This window comes from Staurois parvus, unplaced genomic scaffold (genome assembly GCF_062004578.1).
Source record: "Staurois parvus isolate SC_StPar_1 unplaced genomic scaffold, SC_StPar_1.0 ptg000183l, whole genome shotgun sequence".
NCBI lineage: Eukaryota > Metazoa > Chordata > Amphibia > Anura > Ranidae > Staurois > Staurois parvus.
The window spans coordinates 5,473,640-5,483,315 of record NW_028317979.1 but is presented as its reverse complement, the minus strand read 5'-3'; the positions used below and the strand labels follow the sequence as shown (position 1 = coordinate 5,483,315).

Sequence of the window (9,676 nt, the reverse complement as noted above, 5' to 3'; positions counted from 1 at the left end):
GGAAGACAGAGAGAAAAAGGGGAAGGGAGAGAGAAGAGTGAGAGGGAGAGAGGGAATTATGGAGTGGGGGAGACAGAGAGAAACGGAGGAAGGAAGAGATAGTGAAATAAAAAGAGGGAGAGGGGAGAAAGGAACAGGGAAGACAGAGAGAAAGGTAAAAGGGGAGAGAAAAGTAGGGAAAGAGAGAATGGAATAGGAGATAAATGAGATGTGTGTGTGTGTGTGTGTGGGGGGGGGGGGGGGCAGAGAAACAGAGAAAGAGAGGGGGGGAGAAAGGGAGGAAGGGAGAGAGAGAGTGATATAAGGGGGGGGGGGGGGCAGAGGAACAAGTAAGGCAGAGAGAGAAAGGGAAAGGGGGGAAGAGAAAGTGAGACAGGCGATGAGATTGGGGGACAAAGAAAAAGAGTGGGAGAAAGGAAAAGAGAAAGGGAGGAATAGAGAGATAGTGAGAGACAGGGGGGGGGGGCAGGGAAGACAGAGAGAAAGGGAAAAGAGGGAGAAATATGTGGGGGGGGAAGAGAAAATGAGAGAGGAGATGAATGAGATTGGGGGACAGAGAAAAAGAGTGGGAGATACAGAGGAAAAGAGAAAGGGAGGAATGGAGAGATAGTGAGATAGAGAGGGGAGGAGGGGAGAGAAAGTAGCAGGGAAGGCAGAGAGCAAGAGAAAGGGGGAGAAATCAGTGAGGGAAAGAGAAAAAGAGATAGGAGATAAATGAGTTGGGGGGGGGGGGTGTGAGAGTGGAAGAGAAAGAGAGGGGAAGAGTGCGGAAAGGGACTGAAGGAATGGGGGGGGGGGAGACAGAGGGAGGGGAGATGTGAAAGAGTGAGTGAAGTAAAGAGAAGGGGATGGGAGAAAGGAGCAGGGGATACAGAGAGAAAGGGAAAAGGAGGATAGAGAAGTGGGGAGACAGAGAGAATGAGAGAGGAGGGATGAATGAGATTAGGGAGACATAGAAAATGAATGGGGGAGAAAGATGTGGTGGAGACAGACAGAGAAGATGGAGAAGAGTTGGAGATACGGATAGAACAATGGGGGGGGGGGGGGGGTGAGAGAAAATAGTAGTGGGAGAAAGGAGTGGGTGAAGGCAGAGAGAAAAAGAAGGGGGGAGGGAGTGGGGGAGAAAGAGAGAGTGGGAAAGTGGGGGGAGGAGATAAATAAATAGGCAAATATAAGGGGAAGAAGAAAGCAGAGTAGAATAGTATGTGAGAGCAGAGAAACATGGAATAAAAAGGAAGAATTGACAGAAGAAGAAAGTGAAGAGGGGGAGAAAGAAGAATGAGTAGAGCAAGCCTTATGTATGAAGGAAAAAGGGGATTGATAGAAGAAAGAAGACTGATATATACATAGAATTGGGGGGAGGATGAGTTCCTAGCACTTTCTGGCCATGTCCTAAATGTAGAACTCTGGAGTCTATGAGTACAGGTTTTAATTATTGCTGGAATAACATAGGTACCTCATACCATAAATTGTCCCTAATAACAGAGGATTAAGTCAAAATGCCCTTCTTCACGAGCTCCACTATGAAGCAGTCTAGTGCAATAACGGTTTCATCATCAAACGATGCTGTAATGTAATACATGTGAGACATATACATAACGATTACACATCAGGGATACGTATATGTGTATTCATGTGCCTATTTTATTCATTTATTTTCCTTCTTATGTTTATTTATGATATGATGATGATGACGTTGGCATCTTTGCTCCAGCTCTGGCCTGAAGAGGGCAATATTCTTACACAAATCACACAGGAGATTACTCGCTAACATGGATCTTTCTTGCACTCGCCCAGAAATGTGCTATATACTGTAGGTAAAAGCAAAGAAGCTTAATTACTGGGTATTGAAACAAAAGATCTGATAAATTGTTTGATTTTTCCTCCGGCTCTGTTACCAGATTGCTAATACTCAAGAAAGTGCTGGGTTTATTCCGGGGAGAGTGGGAACATTCTTAGAAACATAATTAATGCATTAATCAATCAGAACTTAATCAAACTAAATTCACGAGTGTGTTGTCATAACTGGCGTGTCTAAACGCTCTGATGTGAAAGGAAGCTGAACGATATGTCTTTTATTCATTGAACTCCATCGCCTTTCTTCCTAGACAAGTGCAAGCTGGCGCTGTGCAAAGTTTGTGTGCTGAGGATCCGGCACTGGAGGCTTCAGCACCAGAGAGGTGGACAGCACACAGCCCAGCCTGCACGCCTCTCTACTTCCCAGCACGTCTATTATCAACACAGGCAACACATTTATTAATGATACCGAAAATTCATTAATTAACGCATCATCCCTAATTACTAAAACCCCCCTATTCCCACTACCTTAAAAGCTGTCTGAGATGGAACCAATTTGTAAGCATTAAGGAGTTAAGGAATTGAAGAAAAAAAAAAGTCTTTGCAACTTGCTCATGAATAAAAATGAAAGAGAAAGGTATCTATGGAAAAGATGCTACACAATGCTTTTAGTGCTGTTGCTGCACTGGCATAGAAAGGTAATGCTTGTATACAGTGTGTGGGCTGGTATTGTAATGCTAATCAAACAGTATTGCATTGGTATTTTATTTCCATTAATATCATTATCGTTATTATTGGTAAAATGGATCCTGTATTAAGTGTCATGGCATCAGACTAGCCCTAGGGTAAAACTGTCAGTCTTCTCATTCTGCTAAACGGTTTGGGTCCACATCTGTGTACTCAGGGCATTCTCTCTCTCTCCCCCCTCCCTCCCCCCTTTCTCTCTCTCTTTCTCCCTCTCCCCATCTCTCTCTCTCTCTCTCTCTCTCTCTCTCTCTCTCTCTCTCTCTACCTCTCTCTCTCTCTCTCTCTCTCTCTCTCCCCCCCCCTCTCTCCCTCTATCTTCCCCCCTCTCTCTCCCTCTCTTTCATTCTCTCTTTCACTCCATGTTCCTATAGTTCCACCAGGCATTGCTCTTATCCCATTGGGAAAGAATGAATAAGAGGCTATGAAGCTTACACGTCAAATCTTCCTCAATTAATCAACCATTAGCATGTTCGGGATCTACTATTGAATGGTTAACATAAGCTTGTGTAACTCTATGCTACCCAGAACCAATTAGGAGCTGCTGAAAAAATATGAACTCTTAGCAGCCCTATGCTGGGAGCTGTCAGGGTTTTACGTGTTCAAATGTGGAGGTTGGGGTGTAGTGGCAGCAGGCAGATGGTGCAGATCAGATCGATGTGATCGCTATTGCTGCTTTTTTTCCCCTCACTATTCCCTCTGGTTACTGGAGCTGAGGGCGCTGGCTGAAGACTGCATGGCAGCAGCCTGGTAAGGAGTGCTTATATCTGGGGACTTTCAGCAGGATATCTTTCTGATGACTGACTCTCGGAGTTATCATTAACGAGGAAATGCTACTTCCACCCTGATCAGCTTCCATAAGGAGAATCAGCTCCCAACACACAGCCTGAAGGATCAGCTGCATCTTACAGTCAGCCAGAGCTCTCACACAACAGTCCTGGACTCTACACGGTAAGCAACGTTACTGGTGATGACATCTTAGTGGTATATTCTTATCTAATATATGTTTCCAGGATGCCTCACTATGTGTCAGCAAAGAAGATCAATAGGCTTCTTTCACCTTCATTTCTCTTGCTGAGCCCATGCTGTAGCAGATGAGACCGTGCACACAAAGCTCATCTCCATTTGTTCTGTGTTTTGTGGATTTAAAACGCTGTACACGCTTTTTTTGAAACACATCCTTGAGGATTAACGTTTCAAGTAAAGCAGCAGAACACCAAATGGTACCTTGATATGATGTTCAGGCAGCACGAGCTTACTGTGCATCAAATGGCAATGACTGGCTATACAACTCCATCTCTGCTCCTACAACCTAAAGGAAGGACCACACTACATCCAGCAGGGTGAAAGTTGGTCATTACACCATAAAAGCCATAATGCTGTGCTGCCTAGTCATTCAGGGCTAGCAGATGCCTTCAATTAGACCTTGTTCCCTTTTGTAAGATTTTACTATCACTGAAAGCCTATGAGAAGGTGGGGCAGCCATAGAAAATATGCTTTTTGTAACTTACTCATCCACCTTTAGCCTTACTTTCTTAAATATGGATGATGTGTTGTTTGTGTTTTTTGCTATGAGAGTGGAGAATTGAGATCATACATACCACTACTTATAAGAGAGCCTGTGCCCATGAGATATACTGACTTTCCCTAAGGCATACTTCACCATTTCTGGAGCAAGACGGGAGGTGTGAAACTCCACAAAGCCAGAGGGATCTGATCCAAAATTGTGTTAGTGTGTCAAGAACAATTTTCAGGGAGCAGTAATTGCCAGAGAGATTATTTTCCTAGCCCCCATGTTATGCTTTTGCATAAAGAAGTGGAATGTGTGCCTCACCAATCAACAGCTGGAACATTTGGCTGAAGCAACCAAAGAAGGGAGCTGTCCACAAGCCGGTGCTGAACAGTGCCAACCTCATTGGTAGTGTATACTTTCCGTCCTGTGCAGCCTGTCAATTGATACTTGTAGCACTGCAGGCAAACTATATCACAGTACAGCGTCCACACATGGAAATCTAGTCAATTTCCCAGCCCAAGCTTTTTTTTTTTTTTTTTTTTAATGGACTGTACATAATCTACCTCTAGGATATAATGAATACATTTCGCTATCTATATAACAGACCTTGCTGTAAACATTAGCACTTCTCCACTGTATAGTGAATGCAACCTTGATGTGAAATAAATGCAACCACGAGAATCTCATATGGCTTGAGCAGAATTTCAATTCCATATCTGTCATTGAAATCATTTTATGAAATGTTGTATAGGTTGTGTTATGTGGGTTCATTATTTAGACACAGTGCTTTTTCCCTATCTCATGCAGAATTAACTCAAGTGTATATCTTGACAGGGAATAACATATAATTATGTCAGTGGATATAGGTGTCTATAAATGTAGTGAGGGCTACTTTATATATCTTAAATACATATTGGTACTGTAATACACTAATACACTAAGTCAAAATATATACTGCACATGCATTCACTAGCACTGATGGTATATGATGTATGTTGTGCAAAGGGTTTATTCATGCTAATAGGCTTAGCTTAGAACAGTAGGCATGGCCACTTTACATATCCTAACTACACATGTGTGTTATAATACACATACTCTAAGTCAATGTATATACTCCACATGAATTGACTAATACTGGTATATTCAGACCTGTATGTTGTGCAAAGGATTTATTCAAGCTAACAGGTTAGACTGAGAACTGTAGGCATGGCCACTTTACATATTATAACTACATATGTGTATTGTAATACATATACTCTAAGTCAATGCATATATGGCACACGCATTCACTAACACTGGTATAGTAAGACCTGTAGGTTGTGCAAAGGATTTATTCAAGCTAACAGGCTAGGCTTAGAACTGTAGGCATGGCCACTTTACATATTATAATTACACATGTGTATTGTAATACATATACTCTAAGTCAATGTATATATTGCACATGCATTCACTAACACTGGTATAGTAAGACCTGTAGGTTGTGCATAGGATTTAATAAAGCTAATAGGCTAGGTTTATAACTGTAGGCATGGCCACTTTACACCTACATTTACATCTTTACAGCCTAACTACACATGTGTATTATAATACATATACTCTAAGAAAATGCATATACTGCACATGTATTCACTAACATTGGTATACCAAGACCTGTGTGTTGTGCAAAGGGTTCCTTCAAGCTAATAGGCTTAGCTTAGAACTGGAGGCATGGCCACTTTATATATCATAACTACACATCTATATTGTTATATATATACTCTAAGTCAATGTATATACTGCACATCCATTTTCTAACACCGGTACAGCAAGACCTGTATGTTGTACAAAGAATTTATTCGAGCTAACAGGCTTAGCTTAGAACTGGTAGCATGGCCGCTTTATATATCATAACTACACATCTGTATTGTAATATATATACTCTAAGTCAATGCATATACTGCACATCTCTTTACCAACACTGGTAAAGCAAGACCTGTATGTTGTGCAAAGAATTTATTCGAGCTAACAGGTTCAGCTTAGAACTGGAGGCATGGCCACTTTATATATCATAACTACACATCTGTATTGTAATATATATACTCTAAGTCAATGCATATACTGCACATCCCTTTACCAACACTGGTACAGCAAGACCTGTATGCTGTGCAAAGGGTTCATTCAAGCTAATAGGCTGAGCTTAGAACTGGAGGCATGGACACTTTATATATCATAACTACACATCTGTATTGTAATATATATATATATATATATATATATATATATATATATATATATATATATATATATATATATATATACTAAGTCAATGCATATTCTGCACATCCACTAGTATAGCAAGACCTGTGTGTTGTGCAAGAAATGTATTCGAGCTAATAGACTAGGCTTACCACTGATTTCTCACACCCCTGGACGTGTTTTGCTCAAATGTACACTAATGAATGATAAAAGAGTATGAATCTAGCACTCTTCACCATTTGGTTAAAACATGCACACATTGTAAAGGAGCCTCCCTTATGTTCTATGAAGGCTTTCTGCTATTGCTATCAGATTCTAGCTGAAGCCCAGGAACATTTCCATCAGCTGATCCGTGCTTAAAAAAAAAACTCCACACATTCTATAATCCACTTCTGAGTTGAGCAGAGAGCTACAGTAATCCTGACATCCTTAAAAATGATCATTCTGATGTTCAGATATATGATTCCACCCGATGTAGTGAATGAGGAGCAATATAGGATGATTTCATGGCATACAGCTGGAGGTGGGCATGCACATCACATTTCCATAAATCAGATCTTAGGTTGCCAAGTTGGACTATGGTTAAAAAAAAAAAAGCATGAAAAATAGCACATTGGATTTAGTAATGATATAGAAAGGCAATAAAGAGTTCCTGGGTTTAATGACACTATTTTCTATGGTATAATGTGGAGGGTGTATACACTGTGCTCTGTTGAGTCGCTGACAGTACGGCTGTACTTAAGTATGCATGCAATTCTGTTGCAGGAATCTATAGGTCCATTGGACAACCAATTGAACAGCCTGGAGCTGGGGGGGCGTACAACACTGGCTTATTTTGCAAGTACAGAGGAAGACGTGAGGAGAGACAAGGTACATTGCACGTAACTCTCTTGTGGTGTGTGTATGTGTGGTATAAGATGCACATCTTCATTACATTGCAACCCTTCATGGCTCTCTGCTATTCTTTCAGGACTAGACCCTGGGACATTGTTGGACTTGGTTTATGGACCTGTTTGGATTCTCCTCCTTCCCTGCTTGTGGATTTATAGCCCAGCCGGCTGCTGCTTTGTAGCTCTCTTCGGTGACGGGTATTCTTGGGTGGATAATACGGATTACGTTGTTATTGCTTAAGAATACGCGTAGTTGAGGAGAGTCTGTACAACAAGCACGCTACAGCGCCCCAAAAGTCGCACCAACCAACCAACCAACCGCTGTCTTGGCCAAGGTAGCCTCTTTCATCTCTTTTCCGTGCATTTACGGTGCTTGCATGCAAAAAAAAAAAAAGACTTGCACAACTTCTTCCTTCAGCTGATAGGTTCATTAAACGGGCAGTGTGTTGGATTCTTCCCCTTTAAACTACAGCTGAATGATCATTCAATGTTCCTTGATTCTTTTCTCCTAGTTTCTTATTGAATTATTTTGTGTTGGCATCGGTATTGATCTGTCTGCGACAAATTTTCAGCTTGTTATAAAAGAAAGATGTTTGAGGTTTTTTTAATTTTTTATTTTATTCTGTGCTAGTTTGATACTAGGGATGAATTATGTGGAGACGCAGAGCTACACCAAGGCAACGCCTTAATATACTACCAGCTCGGATCCTTTGGGACTCCAATAAAAAAAAAAAAAAAAAAAAAAAAAAAGTGATCCTTGCTCTGTGGCCTGCATCTTTGCCTTGGGCCTAATCTCTGCACTACGTTTATTACCCTTTGCCTTGGCTTTCAGTCATAGCAATCCTCTTTTCTCTCTGACATGCAGTAAATGTCCCCATGGAAGTGTCAGCTCTCTGGTGAGAGCTAGGCAACTCCTTGGCTAGACCAGACAGGGTTAATGTGCTCTGCTCTGCTGTTTTCTGTTGTTTTAACCATGGATTGCAAATCAGTCTCCTAAAAACGATTGGAAATCTTTGTGAGTACATTGTAACCCATTAATTTCACTACGGGTGGCACAATAAACGGTTTGATAGAGAATTATCAGCTGTGCCTTCTCTTCCTCCTGTAAAGATTTCCTTGGTCATGCAAATGTGTATACTAATCTAAATAATTATGCATGTGTTAGATGCAGAGTATAACCTTGCTATGACTTGGAAATGAATTCCATAGTGGGAATTGTATCACTGATGAGATGTACAGTACACTAATATATATTATCTTTATGACTGTATAAATATGCACTGTCAATAAAAAGGGAATATTAACATTCTGTGCTAGTACTGTACAAGACACCAGTGTTCATGAATATATACATAACTATATGTATTGCTTTCTCCAGGGTAAGCAGGCAACAGCACGCGGTTTTACATTTTAAATCCTGAAAGAATAAAATCAGATTTTTGGTTTTTTTTTGTTTTTTTTTTGAAAGGAAAATAAAATTTTAAGTTAGTTGATTTTAAAGTTACTTGGTGGTGTGGTGTAAATATGAGATGATCTATCAATGCTAAATGTGACTCTAAGTTAAATGATATCCAGTTATGTGTGATTATATGTATTCGGTCCTGGCATCTATCCTTCTGTAATGTACTGCTGTGTTTGATGTCTTTAATGCTGCTTTGATTTTTGAACATTCTAAGACTAGAGGTAAGATATTAGACTGAGAATAGTCTCAGATGCACCACATGCTGGAAACAGCTGTATTTCCACCATAGGGAAAATTGGAAGATTCTTCATCTTTTAACATAGGCTGATAAAAGATTGCTTTAATTAACAGAACTAACCTTTCCAGTGGCCTCTCATTTCCACATCCATCAGAATACATTACCTTCAACCTCTGACTGGTGCTGATTTTGTGGATAGACATTTTTTCCCCTAATATTCATTTATTACCAATTAAATCATTTATAGAAACTGTAAGGTTTATTTGATTTCATTTATTATATTTGTACAATGCTAGATCAGTAGTGGCCATCATAGGCCCCATCCTAGTATACTTAAATAAGCCAAAGTCAAATGTGACCAAGAAAGTATACTATCAGTTTGCAATTTTTTTTTCTCTTTTTCTTGCTTTTCTTGACAAAAATAAAATAGTTTATATGGGAGACTGTACCACATTTATAAATAAAAAAAAAGATAGGTTTCAAAATATACTTGTACTTGTACACCATGTACTTCTTATGTGGAAAAACATATTTCTTATAAATTTTATGTAAAAAAAAATAAAAATCCTTTCAACTTATAAAATGGAATAGATAAATTATTTTACAATAATGTTAATTCTAATGCACTGAAATAAAATAAGCCTTGATTTTTAGCAGCATACTGTTTGAAACCCGAACACAAGTGAGGAACATTGGAAAAGCCATCTGCTAAGACAAAATTGCCACTTAAGGGCCTAATGCCAATGAATTATGCAATCATGTCACATTTCCATTATATATAGATGCAGCTTATAATG

General features: G+C 39.9%; 1 long non-coding RNA gene across 1 annotated transcript; it reads left to right on the top strand.

Moving 5' to 3' along the window:
• The first annotated feature begins 2,905 nt into the window (after window positions 1–2,905).
• LOC149462192 (uncharacterized) lies at window positions 2,906–9,462 on the top strand. Its single transcript, XR_016312697.1, has 3 exons — window positions 2,906–3,492; window positions 7,055–7,159; window positions 7,260–9,462. It is a non-coding gene; the product is annotated as an uncharacterized LOC149462192 (long non-coding RNA).
• The last annotated feature ends 214 nt before the right edge of the window (window positions 9,463–9,676 follow it).